The sequence below is a fragment of the Phaenicophaeus curvirostris genome, chromosome 6 (assembly GCF_032191515.1).
Source record: "Phaenicophaeus curvirostris isolate KB17595 chromosome 6, BPBGC_Pcur_1.0, whole genome shotgun sequence".
Taxonomy (NCBI): Eukaryota; Metazoa; Chordata; class Aves; order Cuculiformes; family Cuculidae; genus Phaenicophaeus; species Phaenicophaeus curvirostris.
In genome coordinates this window covers 38,480,380-38,496,750 of record NC_091397.1, presented here as the reverse complement: position 1 = coordinate 38,496,750, position 16,371 = coordinate 38,480,380, and the positions used below count along the sequence as shown (strand labels likewise).

At 36.5% G+C, this 16,371-nt stretch overlaps 1 protein-coding gene across 1 annotated transcript in view; it reads right to left on the bottom strand.

Moving 5' to 3' along the window:
* Positions 1-16,371, bottom strand: part of BBS9 (Bardet-Biedl syndrome 9) — a 308,094-nt gene that overhangs the window by 99,439 nt on the left and 192,284 nt on the right. The gene's annotated exons all lie outside the window — the stretch shown is intronic.

The following is a 16,371-nucleotide window of genomic DNA, read 5'->3' as shown; positions in this document are numbered from 1 at the left end:
ATATATTCCAGTTCACGTAAACATAAGAAGTAGGAGTGTCTTACACATACGGTTTGCACAATTTTCTTCATTCTACAGTATGCTTAGTAATGCACTTGGCTAAACATATTTTCAGGTTCCAAACACACCACTTAAGCATACTAGAGTTCTGCAGATCCTACAAAGGTGGAAAAGCTCATACTTTCCTATTCACACCTTTTTTCTCTTGGATCAATCTAATCAGTTATACTCAAACAAAACTACACTACCAGAGTTTAGTACTGCGTCCCCAGTGTTGGTAGTCTTAAACTTCCACTCCCATCAAACCTCCCTGCTGATGCTCAGTTACCATTTTTCCCTGTTCTGTTGAACAGCTAGTTTTTAACGCATCATCTAAAAGCATGGTAATGATTTGAGACATCATAGAACAAACAAAGAGCAGAATATTAAGTTTGAAATGTAACTCTGTTTAAGACAGTTTACTGGATGACAGAATGGGGGAGCAGGCACTTGGAGGTAATTTTCTGCATTTTGTTACTTAAAAATCATAGTTTTAATTTTATTTCTTTTTAGTTTTGAAAAATATTCCCTTATAATGTTGTTAATCCCTCACTGGCCTAAAATATACCAAAAGTTGCTACTGGATATCTCTTATATAGGTCAAGATTTAACCATACTGAAAATCAATTCAGAGCTGGTTCATTCTCCAGAAAACTAGACTTCATAATTGTTCGATACACTTTATCTTTTTATTCTGTATTTCATTTATGTATAAATTAACAGTCGAATAATTTTAAAGCATCAGCAGTTTGATCTATATTAAGACTCCTCTAATTGCAACACAACAGACTGTTGTCACTTGAACTGATACTGCCCTTAAATAAAATTAATATGCTCAACGTAAGCTGGGCAAGAGAAAAGATTTGAGCCTATGCCACAACTACCTTTCTAGTCCCAATGTTTCTATATTCAAAAGACAAGACAAATCAGTGTGCTTATCATTGTGTTCCAGTATTGGAATTCTTCTGTTCTTTCAGCAAAAGTGAATTAATTATCAAAAGACATTTTCTTTACAATCTGTGTTGCAAAACAAAGTAAAATTTTTACAAACTTCTCAAATTCAGCTGAATATGAGACAAACTGCCTATTGCCAGAACAACTCAAATACACTAACTCCAGTTTCTACCAGATTGGCAGGTCAAAAGAGGTGTTATATCACAGGACAAGCAGATAGGCAGATATTATTCTGGGAGAAAGGAGGTGTACAAAACAAGGGTGTGTAGCTCATTTATCCAGAGATTCCTGTGGAAAGTTTTGTGGGTTATTTTACAGATCTATATAAAGACAGTAGATCTCTTGGGATCTCTCTCATCCTGAGCCTGTCAATTCTACTTCAAGCAGGGGCTGCCAAGAATAGTCTCCCCTGAAACTGCTACTTACAACAAAATCAGGCAACATGCAGTACTTAATATACATTGCAGAACTTAAATCCCAGCCTGCTTGCTGTAAAAACAGAGATCTTTTTTGTGGTGTTTTAGAACTAAGCTTGTTACCATGGTTCTGCAATCAGGACAGAAATATGTACCTAGCAATATCATACTCCAAAGATCTCAAATGACTTTAATAACCTATCTCAAAAACTCAGACTCAATCCTTATTTTTCTGTGGTACAGATAATGGTGAGTAAGCACGCTTGAAACACCTACTTTAAGAGAGTTATCAGAATATTTCATTATTCAGGGTTTAGGGAAGAGAAGGCAGGAGGGAGCCCACTTTTGTAACATAAGAACCAAGTACTTCTCGAAGTTGTTACAGTGGAAATTACAATACAAACTTTAGCATTCAGGTTACTTTTTGAAAAAAACCAAATGATAAAAAATTACAGCTTGTCTCTCCCAGAACTGCATGGCACTTGACAGGAAAACCATGTAAGACAACTGCTTTGAGAAGTACTGAAAGCACAGATAATTCAGAGATCAAATAATTGTTAGCAAGAAAAAAAATTCATTTCTGTTTCAAATAGTGATTGCAATGGAAGACTTTTTGAGAGTCAGAGAATGGCTTATAATACCTACTTTATCCTATACGACTTTTTAAATTCCTCCATGAACTTCAACCATTAACTCCCTTTACACAAATGTATTCCCAGTGATATGCAGAAATAAACCTGAAAACATTTTTGGGTTCTCTAAACTGAGCAGTATTAATATATCAGTTGGCCACTTTTTCATTAGTTATTAAAAAAATTATTATATATCACTATTGCCTCTGTTCTGTGACACTGTAAATTATCTAGAATCTGATTTTAGGAGCAAATAAACAAAACCAGGTTTACATACAAACGTGCGAGGCACGTTGCCTTATTTGTGGCTGCCAATGTGTAAACTCCTGCTTGTATTAATACTAGTTCTCACTTGCTCTTGTAGAGAACAAGTTCAGGGATGTAACCTGGTAGAAGATCATTCTTTTGGGCATTAGGAACTGTGAGGCAATCCTCAGTTCTGGAGGGAGTGGCAACCTTGATAGCCATTGACCTAAACTGTCGTAGAAATGATCCTGAATTTGAAAGAAGAAACAAATACGTAGTAAATACAAATAAGACAGTTTGCAGATTATGTACTGTAATCACTGACCAAATTAATGAAATCTTGATATAATCATTTCAACTACCTTTATCTACATATAATACAAAAATGTTTAAGTGCTGCCTATGACTGTTCTTTAAAATTCAGGAATATCCTCAACTCTGAGAAACACTTACCTAATGCTTCTTGATACAATTCAGACTACAAAAGCACAGAACTGAATATGCAAAGCTGTGGTGATATTTGGACAGAAAATCCAGCAGTCCTGATCACCTTTGCCTTCATCATCACCAATAACCATTAACACTGTCTGCATCTCTACAGAGTAGTACAAGCCAAGCACTGAAAAGAATTCATTATTTTCCAGGAAGAAAAAAGGATTCCAAGATTGAAGAATGAAAGGAGAAACTGGGAGCAGGAGGAGAATCACTCCAAATCAAAGCTGATGAACAGAAAATAACAGATCTGAAATACAGATCTTAAGGGTTATCACAGGAGATGGGGATGCAGTTACCGGAAAAATAAACCAGTTTTGGCTAAATAGCCTATGTTTTCTAGTTTGTCTTTCCATTAAAGTACTCAATATAGGTCATGATATATTACTTGACTATAAATACCAAATACTGAGGATACAGAAAAGAAACAGTGAAATATTGGACATTATACATTACTTCAAGTCACTGCATAATTGTCAAAACAGTACTCCCAAAAGCAAATGAAATTCAGCAGAGGTTCTTGAGTTGTCCACATTTATTGTATTACAATGTGTATCAGACAGCTCCTCTGAAAAATCCTTTTAACAAAGGGATAAGAAAAGAAAGAATGGTGTTTTAATTTTAGAACATTCCAGATTGATTTCTAGTCTGTGCTCAGACGTCTGGATTTCAGCCAGAATAAAAATTGTATTTTAGAGAAAATGAAGTAACACAGCCCATGAACAGTTTATTATCCTTAAGTTTAGCTGTTAGCTATAAATATTCCAAAATGTTAAAACTGCTGCTTGAGGGTATTTACGTGTTGGCTTAGCTTCATGCTCATGATGGAGTCTTGACCTATTCTCCATTTGACAAAACCAACAAAATGCTAAGGAGGTTAGGAAAAGCAGCTGTCCTAATATGACATTTTTTTCAGGCTTACAACCAATTACACTCCAAGAAAGACCAAACACAGTTGATACAGAAAGACTACCGGGCATTTTCACTTTGCCTACTATACTCCCTTGTGATTCTGGTGAGACTACATATACTTAGCAGTGCATGTGCTTAAGAACTTTGCTGGACTAGATCCTGTGTCCACAATTACAGAGTTGTGATAAAATTGCCAGGAAAAAGCATAAATGAGTTCTGGCACGATGGACAGTGAACATAAGAATGAAAAGGCTCCCCATCACATACACACCACCTTCCATGGCATAAAAATAAACTAATATTTCCAGTACTGGTTCATTAGGTAACGGAACTCAAAATACCCTTGTAATTCCAATTAATAAGGCTTAATACATAACTTAAAAAATTCTAATGGTATTCTGGGTTCTTTTCCTCAGTGCTCCTATACATTAAAGGTCTGAATGTGCTTCAGCTACTGTGGCTGCAAGTCACAAGGCAGCATAAATCAATGTAAGCTAGGGCGGTTGCGGCTTCGCTGTTCCCTTTTACTTCCTCAAAAAAGCACTCATACTCCTGCAATTATGTGGTGAATGATTCAGGAAGCTGATCAAGTCAAAAGCTAGAACACAATTCCATGTTTTATTTAATCTGGTACATCCATGGCCTGCTGCCAAAACAGATCGTTATGCTCTCCTCCACACCTTGTGATGCACGTATCAACCTTCTCTACTGTAGCACTAGCAGCTTTGCACCTGTAGACCCACTTACAATTTACTGATTCCATGAAATAGTAACCTTTCATTTTGATGGTCTAATTATAATTGCGAAAGACTAAGGTAAAAAAAGTTTTAACCACATTTGTGGCAAGATTTCAATCAGTTCAGCTCCCTAAAACTGCCTTACCACCTAGTCATGTAAATAGTAGTGCTGGTACCACCAAACAGACAAATATTTGGTTGCTGTAAAGAAAAGAAGATAAAGCTGTGGCAACTGCTCTGATTTAGGCCATAGCTCATTTGGATACAACCAATCTAGTTTTAAGTTGGCTACCCTTGGTCCTGTTAGCAGCCTAGCTATGCAAAAGTTATCTTTTCAGGCACATTTTGCAATGTGCACTGAGGAAAAGTTGCAGGGATTGTTTGCTTAATGCTGCTAGCAATGCCAGCCACATGAAAAGCATCCACATGTTTTTAATCAGGCTTTTCACAATTAAAAACTTTGCTGGATTACAATAACAGGGGAGAGAACAAATACCCATGTGACATGGAACACTTAGTGTATTTTCTATTTCTCTCATTTTCTACCGTGCTATGTTCTCCTATACTCTGCTTCTCTTTCCTCTTCCCCACCTGCAATGATAGGAGATGCTAGTCTCAAAGGGACAAGGTTTTAGTACTCATACACACACACATTCTCAGACAAAAAACAATCTAATGCTTACTGGAATATTAAACACACCAGAATAAAGCCACAAAAGAACACAACCTTCTTGATAAACAGAGCCATAGGAGAGTTCTAGCTCTGCTTAAGTGCATACAATTTTGGTATTTTTAATTCCTGACTTTCACATTTAAGGTTTTCTTGAATGGGATCAGAGATGACATCAAAATCCAAGTTATAATATTTTGCTAAGACTCCTTTCCAGAAAACAAGCTTAGCTTTTAAATTTGAAGTATTATTCCCAAGGGTGCTAAACACATAGCTGGGGTATTGCACAGTGCTACACAGCTCGTCACTCTGTCCATGACACTCAGGGTACTAGACTTGAAGACAGATATGACATCTATGAGCCAAAATACATTATTAAAAAAAAATAGAGATTCAGTTCATTATTAACATGAAGGGGCAAGGGCAAACTCAACAGAGAAATTTTAACAACAACTAAATTAAGTAACAGTTCAGATTTAAGTAGTATCTTATTTGCTGTTTTACTAGACAGGAACCATCTGCTGAGCTGTAAAGTAATCTGGCCTAACTGATGTCACAACATTTTTTACTCTATTTAGGAAACATAGCAAGCTAAGGAACCATGGAGTTTCTTTCATGGTTCACCTTGTTCTGTAAAGCAGCATGGGCTGCAAATAATATGGCAGTGATAAAAGGAAACGTGTCCTCAGCAAGTGGCACAGCACATTTGTTTTGAGGGTAACAGGAAACAGACCTAGTTGTAACACCACTCCAGGTATCACATCCTATGCTGCTAAACATTTTAGAACATTTTCCGTTTTTTCCCACTGAAACAGAACCAAAGTTTGAAACCAAAGTCTGCCCTAGGAAATACAAGTTATTTCTGCATGTACTTTGTATTACCAAAGACCTAAACTTGATTAGCTTTGTGCGCTAGCATACTGCTTACTAAAACTAAGGCATGTGTATGAAGTTACTCATGCAGTAATACAGGGTGGTAAGACACATCAGCACTGCCTTTTGCAGCATGAATATTTCTGGTCATGTGTTCCAGTAGCTAAAACAAAATTCAGCATGCACTTACATTGTTTTTTATTCATTCCTATTGTACTTCAGCCTCGTATCCTACTTCTGGAAACACTGCAGTACAATTAACAGCGAACACCACAACCACAGGAAGACAGAATTAGAACTCTAACAGGTGAAAAGATGAGAGGATACTCTGTGGAGTATGACAATACAACATAACTCAGGATTAGAATATACTTGGCAGAGACGGCTGGTAAGTATTTGATGAGGCTGACAAACTTAAGAGTTACCTCGGGGTAGGTAATAAGCACTGCATTGTTGAAACTGTTGATTTTAATAATGAAGGCTTCTGTTCTTCTGTTGCTTGTCCCTTTTGTGGAAGTCTTAAGTGTAATATTGTTTGGTCCCAAGGCATCAAACAATCCTTTAACTTAATCCAACTACTCTCACTCAACGTGGTGAACTTGAATCAATTCTCAAAGCCTAACTTTGTGAATTCTGTTGTTGTAACTGATGTGTCCTGTGTCCCTCCATCAAAAAATGGCAGAAGACCTGCATTGACTGTGGTCAAATTTACAGAGTCATTAACTACTAAATTTTAATTCTCCATTGAAGCATTAGGGACAACTTGGTCACATGAGCTTCATCTCACAGCCACAGGTCAAGAACCAAGGAGTTTGTGACAGGCCATCAGCTATGATAGTTGTGACAGCATGCAGAGGTGGGGCCCCAAAAGATATCACCATTAAAAACAGCATGTGGTCTTCTGTGAATTAGGCATACATTCAGACTGGGGAACTGTGTCACCAAGCATACAGAAAACTGCTGAAGAGCTCTTAACAATACTGCATACAAATACAAAATAGGAATTGTTCTGCCCCTTTCAAGTGAGCAGTTTTGAAAGCTACAGCCAGCACGATAAAAATGTGTACTGCTCCAGCGTAACAAAGTGAGAACAACTTTGAGTCTGCAAGTCTCTTCTGAGACATGTCAACCCTAGCATCACAGCAATACCTAATTGTACCAACATGGAAATCACATTGCCTCTGTCGAAAAGCTCTGAGCTGTAGAACCTTGATGGCGCAGTAGTATTTTGAATATTAAGAGAAAAAAATTGCTGATACCAACTCTGGAAACTAGTCACAGTATTATTTAAGTAAGATGATAACTTCTGGCATTATACATCACCCATAATACCAAAAATGTCCATTCGTTGACAATTCAAAGCTCTAGCAAGGCTCCAAAGTGGCTTACAATGGGCACTGATAATTTCCACAAAATGATATGGAAAACCTATTTGCAATTCCATTAACACTCTCCAACAAAGAGCATGTGGGAATGTGCTCCCTCATTTCAGGTGGGTCAGCAGTTCTTCAAAGAGTCAATATTTCCATTCAAATCCCTTATTTTTCGAGAGGCTGCAGAGTCAGCCCTCAGGGAGAAAGAACTGATACTAGCAGTTTCAGGTGCAATCTTGTATCTCAAAACCAGTATTTTTAGTTTTTTCTGAAAAAAGTTTAAGTCATTAGCTCATAATATGGATAGTTGCCTTCTGGAGGGCAAAAAAAGGGTGCAAGACACTAAAAGTACTTCTAAAAGAAGATATTTTGGAAAATAACCTCTAACACCTCCACAACATCAGTTTTTTCCACCAAACAGTTCCTAAGACCTAGAGCTAATCTCCCTTTGGTGGCCAATGTTGACAAGATATAAAGTGAGTCTTGGCATTTTGTGTAACCTGGAAAAAAACACTTGGAAAACCATTTTCCAGCCTCATCCTGGATTTAATACTCATCTGATGTATCAAACAATTACATTGCATTAACTTTAAGATTCTGTAAAAATTTAGCAAAACAGTTTGAGGACAAAAGTAACCTTTATTATATGTAGTCTTTCATATATAACATAAGCCACACAATTCCAACTCTCAGTTTCTGCATTGGAAAAACTCCTCCTTGGGGGGCTCAATGAGTTTTTTGGATTTCCTAAAACTTTCTGTACTGGTTTTCAGCAGCACAGGAGGTCTTAATGTGGAGTATGTCACTCCATTTTGTGCTATTGAACTCTTTACTTTTAATTACCTCTTTTAAATAAAAATGGATCGTAGAAGCCAAAAGTGTCTGCACTCTCCCCTGCCTGTCAACTTTGTTGTTCAGGGTCATGAGTGGCTGACTAGGATTCAATAATATACCTGGCAGCCACTACATCCTTTTTGGCTGGGAAACCTGAGAGGGCATTCAAATAATACCTTGATGAGTTTCTCTGTCCTTTCATTACTTTTTTTTCTTTTTTAATACTATCTAATTAGAAACTAGAACAGTTTGGGGGTTTTTTTTTAATTTCTCAGAGACTGCCAAGACCATATAGGAGCCATTAGCACAAATACAGGAGAAAGTAAATTTTGTAGATACACTTCTATAACATCAAGAAAGTAGCTAAGATATCTGCGCACTATCTCACTAGCCAACAAAGATCTGACAGAAGAAGTGAAGCCAGGAATAATACACTAATCCAAACAACATATGAAATTCAAAGCTATCTATGTTCTGAACAAAATAATGATTTTCCAGTTAAACAAAAAAACTAGATATAAAAGTTTGTGTAGAAGAACTGGAGAGACAGTAAAGCATTAGAAGAGAAAACAGATGTCTTGAGAAACAAGGTTTACTGTGTATTTTGAATGAAAAGATTTCACCATAGAGTCAGAGAAAACAATAACCAACAGTTCCTATCTCCCAGAAAAAAAGCGCCAAGTATATTTCCAGTGTGCACTTTAGATTGTAACACTTGATATGACGGAGAAAACTGGTGTGAGGAAGCAAAAATGACACAAGACATTTCATAAACACTAGCAAGGAAAACAGAGCACTAACCTTTACCTTCACACAGGAAAACAAAGTGGCAACAAATAACAGAAAAGTCAGACCAGTTTCTGTCCTGCCCATCTTTACTGGCAGAGGACAACTAAGAGAATGAATACTAGTGACAGACACTCATCTACTTCTCTTAAGCAAAATAGCTGCAAAAGAAATATGAAAAACAACATGTAGTCACATAAAAAGCTTTTACATTTCTCTATAGTTTATTCCTTCCACTATGCTATAGTTCCCCTTTCTTGCATACAAGACTTATTTAGAATTTGTAACAACGCATTAGCTTTGATTTTTGTTTCATTCCATATTTAGCATGCCCCTTTTTCTCAACCTGTCTTTATATGCTGCTTATTTTCGTTCACCCATCATCGGTTCTCATGTTCAGAACTTCATAAAAATAAGGAAAGGCTTTTTCATAGATTTCAAAAAGCTTTGGCTATGGTCATGAGCATGTTATGCCTTGTATCACTCTTTACTGCTTCCTTAGCTGCAACAATAGCAACCTTTTGCTAATAATTGTAAGTGTGCCCTTCAATTCTCAAATCATAAAAGTGCTTTAAACAAACAATTTTTTCCATTAAAGCCACTGAATTTGAAGGAAAAGTTTCAGGCTCTCTATACCATGACTTGTTCATCTCCTACCTTTTTTCTGTGACCTCTCAGCTATTTCTGAGACAACCCACGAAGAAGAGCACAAGGTCCCCTTCAGTTCTTTGTTCAATTGACAGTCATGAAACAAACCAGAATTAGTCAGAGACTTTTTTAACCGTTGAAAGGAAAAATTCTGTAAAACACTACCACAACCACTGGTATGGGGCAAACACAGAGACTGATCTCTTTAACCACTGCAGTGGATAATATACATTATAATATACTTGAATCTGCAAATATTAGAACATAAATAAGACTTGCTATGTTGTCATTTGTTATATTATATTTCAGAGGAGATGTATGTACAAGCTCCTGCTAAAAAAGAAACTGCACTTCATTTGGTATTGACTTAATGAAGGAATTCTCACATTAATCTCTTAAGCTGTACTGCTCTTTAGAAAAACAGGCTCTGTGGAAAAGAAAACCTCCATAAATCTCCTCAGCTCTCTCCAGAAAAACAGGCTTTTTTGTAGCCCAGTGGTTTTCTTTGCACCTTTTCTTGTGGAAACAATTAGCTTAGCAATTTTGAAGTATTAGGTGGGCCCAGCTGCAGGCTCCTGGTATCTTTCCTATTATATAGCCATGTCCACACAGAAAGAAACAAGGTTCTAGTCTCACAATACTACAATACAACCGCGGGTAATACATAAGTGAGCTATTAATAAGGTACGGTCTTCAAGGAACTTTCACTTACCTGAAGCCACCGCAGGTTTTGGCATTTTTACCAAATATGTTTCTAATTCAAGAGTCTTCATTAGCTCAAGTAAAAATACTGTGTCACAACTCACTTGAAACTGAACTCAAACTGCCAGAGGCACACATACCCCCTTAGCTGAGCACTGTCGACTGGTCCTTCAATAATTTTCAAAGAATAAGTCTGAAGTCAGACCTATTGTTCTTACTTCTGTCATGGGTGTAGAAACTAAACTTTTTTACAGAAGTTCAGGTTCAAAACTGTAGCCACACTGAAAAGCCTGCATTACCAACAATACTGATTCATCCGACTGATTGTTTTGAAATCTTATTATGGGCATGCAATCCTTTTCCAGACAGCACATACCTTCTTCCAAAATGATCTTTAGCTTAATTTACACATTTCCCTTTTGTCTAATCTCATGTACAATACAGTTAGTATTAGGGTTGGTTTCTGTCCTATTATACTGCCTAACCTGAAAAAAAATAATTGCTTGGCTATGTACATTGAAAAATATTTTTTGCTGTAATTGGCAAGTATATCAGTATCCAAATGATTACCAGCATAGCAAACAATGATTATTACAATAACAGCAGTACAGCCATCTGTATCATATGTGTGTGCGTGTTCAAAATTTAGTGCATTTATCAGTCCAATATATAAATACTGTAAGTCTGATCTAGAGCTAAAGAAATATTTCATAGATCGGTTTTAGAATTTTTACAGCATATTAAACACTCTGCAAAACAAATTCAAGGATATGGCTCTGCTCATTTGTGTAGGTAAAAGATAATATTTAGACCAGTACGGTACAAAAATAAAAAGACTCAGTGGATAGCTAGCTACAATTTCTATCCAGGAGATCTTTGCCATCTAACTATGTACAAAGCCAAGTGTTTAGGTATATTCCTTTCTAAAATAAAACAGATGAATCCCTATTGCAAAACTTCATCTTATATTGCATAACTTTGTGATGAGCGTCTTAAAGATGGCAGCATCACACAGTTGTGTGTTCACGTAAATCATGATTCTTAAGAAAAACTAAGCACATAGCTAAATTTAAATGTGTCACTAGACTCTTCAAAGAAAAATTGTTGAAATCTTGTTTACTAAGCATTTTTGTGGGCTGGAATCACATGATAACTCCTGAAATTGTAATGGTATAATGAAGACAGCAATCATTGATGATAGGCATAAAGTTGAAAGACCCACTTAAACAGCACCTACAACATTTACGTGAACATTGTCATGCAATGCTGTAGATAAAGTAACAAATAAAATGAATATAATACACCAAGTAAAACTTGTAGGAAAAGATGTGCAGCTGTGCAACGTCTGGGTGCAACTTTCAAGGGTGTTTTGAAAATTTGGCTCAGAATGTCTTGTTTTATTGGAGTTCATAGCTCAACCTCACATTCATTTATGTATAATTGCCTGTGTATTTAATCAAAAGTTATAAGCCAGATGCTTCAAATTAAAAACAGTTAAAAAAAATCTATTCCAATACATAAATACAAATACTGAAACAGTTTTTGGTCTTAGCTGCTACAGTATTAAATTATGAAAGTTTATTTATTTTACTAAATATAACCATACAAGATGAGAGCTTTGAAATTTAATCTTTAAGTCGTCTAAATATTTGCATGACAGCAAAGCACAGAGAATTTAACTAAAAACAGTGGCAGCACGGTAGCGAGTGCAAATGCCAAACTTTTGGTTTCAGTTGGTCTCATGAACAGCTTCTCAGTAATATTTGTACTTAAACAATAAATGCAAATAGTGGGTCATGCTTTCTGTTGCTCACTCAGTAAGAGACAGTGACTTTTCAAATATATTTCTTAAATAGTTGAGACTCTCTTCATTTAGATAGATAATATACAGGACAGATTTCAGGATCTTGGGTGAAAAATTCTGCCAGGAATATCAAGTCTTGTAAGTTGTGAAAATACCAACAGCTGTATGACATGACACTTGACAAATCAGTCTCCCAGTGTTATAAAATCTTGAACAACTAAGGAAAATACAAAGTAATTTGCACCACTGTTTCACTAAAGAAATTCCAACCCACAGCCAAAAAGACAAAGATATGTTTTTCAGCCTGATTATTCTTTGATTCATACTAACTTTTCATCTGATTTTTCTACCAACTTAGTGGAGTTACCCATGATTTACCAGCACAAAACTCTTAAGCTGATAGAATTCATAAAAGAGCAACCAGATCCTTTCTGTTTAAAATATTCAGTAGGAATATTGGTTAGAAAAATATGTTCTAGGAAATTCTCTTTCAAAGTAAGTAGCATGCAGCAGTAGGCTAAGCAGAACACAGAATACTTACTTCAAGGGCTCCATCCCAATAAATACACATCAACATTTTATCCTAAAGCTCATCATTAGCACAGTTTAACTGTTCAGAAAAAAAAGTTGTTCTAAGGTTGTTCACCTGTGAAAACTGTGCTGCTCTGTTCTCACTCTAACCAAACACCAAGATCAAAGTCAGCAGGTAAAGATTTATCTTGCTAACATTACACCTCCAAATACAATGCGCACAGACTCATTGCCTTGAGAGGGTAAGCAGGAAGAATTATTTCCCATTCACCAGGAAGAGAATGTTCAAGGGTGTACTTTTGTAGCCACTCAGAGCAAAAGCTGTTGGCAAGAAGCTACTCCTACAACTGCAATAATATCATTAACTTACAAATATCATGAACCTGATCCCTTTCTTTACTATAGAATCACAACTTGCTTGAATTAGGAAAAAAGCTTACAAAGAAAAACTCAGTGGGAACTATTTCAGCAACAAATACAAAAATATCATTGAATTTCCCCTCCAAAGAGACTCTGCAATTGGGCCACAATCATTCATTCTCTTCTTGTACAGGCTTGCAGATGTAATTTTCTGCTGTGCCAAGTAACTATTCCAAATAAAGCCAAAAGCCTCATTGACACCCTTAGCAGCTGCCTGAAAAGTCTCAATATAATATTTCGTACAAGAGAACAAGTCTGTGGCAGGATGCAACCCTACAGCATACATTGTCAAAACGAAGCACAGTCTTCCAGGTCTTAAGTGTCTCACTTCCCTCACAGTTCTTTGCATAGCTCAGACAACATACTTAAGCCAGTAACCTTGTTCCTAGGTCTATGCCTACTCAATAAATTCAAAAGGTTTTTAAACATCCTCATCTCATGTCCAAGGAGCATACTAGCGCATGATGCAGTGACTGGCAGTCATCTCAATATGCTACATACTCACTAGCAAGAAATTAGCAAACTCAGATACTTAGTAGTAGTAAGAGTTTCATGTAACTGCTGAATAGTGATTTTGAATTCTGATAAATTCTGCAGCTAGGATTCAATGACATAGTATCACACACAAGTAGACTGCCAGCAATACTGGAGTTAGCCAGCTTAAGACTAACTGAATATCATCTATGCAAGCAGCAATCACAGCATTAATAATGCAAAAACAGGGAGCTCAAAGAGTCTGGCACAAAATTCAAACCTCCCCTTGATCTTTGAGGCTTCCTCCTTTCTCATCATTCCTCTGTGTTCCAGCACTTGTCTTGAGCAGGTTTGTACAGACAAGCAATTTAACTACGAGCAACGGGTGTCCAAGTACAGCACACCGCTGAGATACTTGCTTCCTCCTTTCTCAGCGAGGAACACCCACTACTTCCTGCTGGGACCTTTGTGATTCACTTCTTTTTAATAGATAAGGCACTTTGGTTTGCTTTGATTTTCTATGATTGTACTTTTGACAGCTGCCTGAGTTTTGCTCTAGTCCAGCACACTCTATCAGTGGAAGATATCAGAGCTTACCCGTTGTTCTGATATAGATATACAGATGTCCCCGCTAAGGCAATTTCATTATAGAATTCAACCTGTACAAACTCCCATTGATAAGATTTAGTCTGGCACCAGATGGAGCAAGCACATAACCACACTTCTCACACCATTTTAAGGGGATGGTTATCCATTGCATTCAGCTGAAGTTTTCCCATGACCCGCAGAATCCCTTGAAATATTTTATTCCCTTGATTTCAAACTTCCTCTGCAAATACAGTCTGTTACTAGATTTGTTGCCCTTTAAGTTTCCTACATACAGATATCAGCCATTGTGCATGTATTCACACTAAATTACAGATGAAGAGACCTTGATTCTTCTCTTCGATTTTGAGCTACTTGGTGTTGTAGCCTCAATCTGTTTTCACCTATTTAAACCTCTATCATTAAATTGTGGGACTTCTTCGTAAAAGAACATTAAGAAGCTTAGGCATGGCATATCAGTTCAGCTGATACAGCCCAATGAAAAATATTAACCAAATGCAGGAACCTCTCTATAGCCACTATAATTTTACATTGCCATTAAACTATCTCTAGAGCTAGAGATGTGAATAACAAGCCATCTACAAGAAAAAGACAAAATCTCTCCATTTATAATCAAAATCTTGAACTCCCTCAGGAAACAAAGGAAGATATGTCAAGAAAAAGAATTTTCACTCTTTGTCCCTTTTTTTCTGTTATTGACTGGATATAGTTAAATTAAATGCAAACTCATGAAAAAAGACACAACAAAGATTCTTTGAGGGCTCATTGTAGTCAATGTGGTCTTGCCTGAGCAAGAACTCGGGCCAAAAATATCATGTACAGAAAAACATTGCAATGCTGTGATTTCATGCCTAGTGTTACCTTATGGTTTAAGTAGCTCCCTTGGCTCCTACACTTGTAGCAATTAGAATTTCCAGACAGCTCAGTGGCAGATATTCTAGGCGTTCTCTATATTGCAGCACTAACTGGCAGATGGCAGTCAGTTCTTAAAGTGAATGAATTAAATTCACTGGTATAACACATGGTTGTAAACTTAAAGACATTTTTAAAGCTTTCGAAGTTTTCAATCTGCTCTTTATAGTTAAAAAGCAACAACAGCCAGCTATACCATATTAAGTCTCAGTTTCTACCATGGGCTAAGACTTACAGTAAGATATGCAGGTATAAATACAGCTCTACACTGTTCCTCTCATACTAGTCTTTTCAGCAATAAGGTTATTTAAACATAACAGAATACTATCTACTGAAGAATAAATATGTTCCTGATTAGAAGAATGGAGTATCAGACAAAGAGGGATTCCCTGCCATATGTTCTTGATGAATCAGTCTTGTGGCATGAAGTTGGAATTTTATCAGGATTGTATCCTACATCAGATAGGGGATACAATTTTCCATTATCAGGAGGGTATTTAATACATCCAAGTGACAAAGGTTAAACTATACATACGTTAACCTTGACAGCTTCCCTTCTTCCTATGACTTGAAGTCCATGAGGACTGAAAGTGATTAGCACTCTAGAAAAGCCAGAGCTCTAGGCCTTCAGTGGATTTTGCAGGTTATTTCTGTGAGTAGATACACATTTTGAATATTAAGTTACCCTATAGTATTATTATATATTGCTGTATTACCTGTCATTCTTCCCTGTCCACTATTAAATCTGCTGATGTAAATTCTGCTACTGCAATTAACCATGTATTCGAATCTCCGGCCTGTATGCGCAAGAGTTAACTAAGTAAACAAGCAGCTGAATGCACTTTAAACACACAATTAACTGGTTTTTGAAGATGAATAACAGCTTGGACTATTACTGGTTGCAACCTCTAAGCTGCTCTTCTTAACTTCAATACCCATCTAAAATGAACACATCTTTACAAACAACATTCAAATACATTTAAAAATACATACACCACAGGACAAAATCATACGATAAAAGGAGAAAGAAGAATGAAGTTGCAACGTAGTAAACAAAATGGGAAGTAGCTGCAGTCAAAGCCTGAGAGCTTACCAGGCACTTCATTAAACTGCAATGCACTACTTTATAATTCTGCTTTTAAAATATGTTAACGCTATATCACAGTTCCCGGCAGCATGAAGACTTTCCAGAAAATGTGTCATCACTGTATGCAGCATATTTTATAGCCAGTATAATTTCATTTGATTATATCCAATAATATTTTTCTGAAATTCTAGGAAGTCTCCCCACAAAAGATAAGTAATGACCA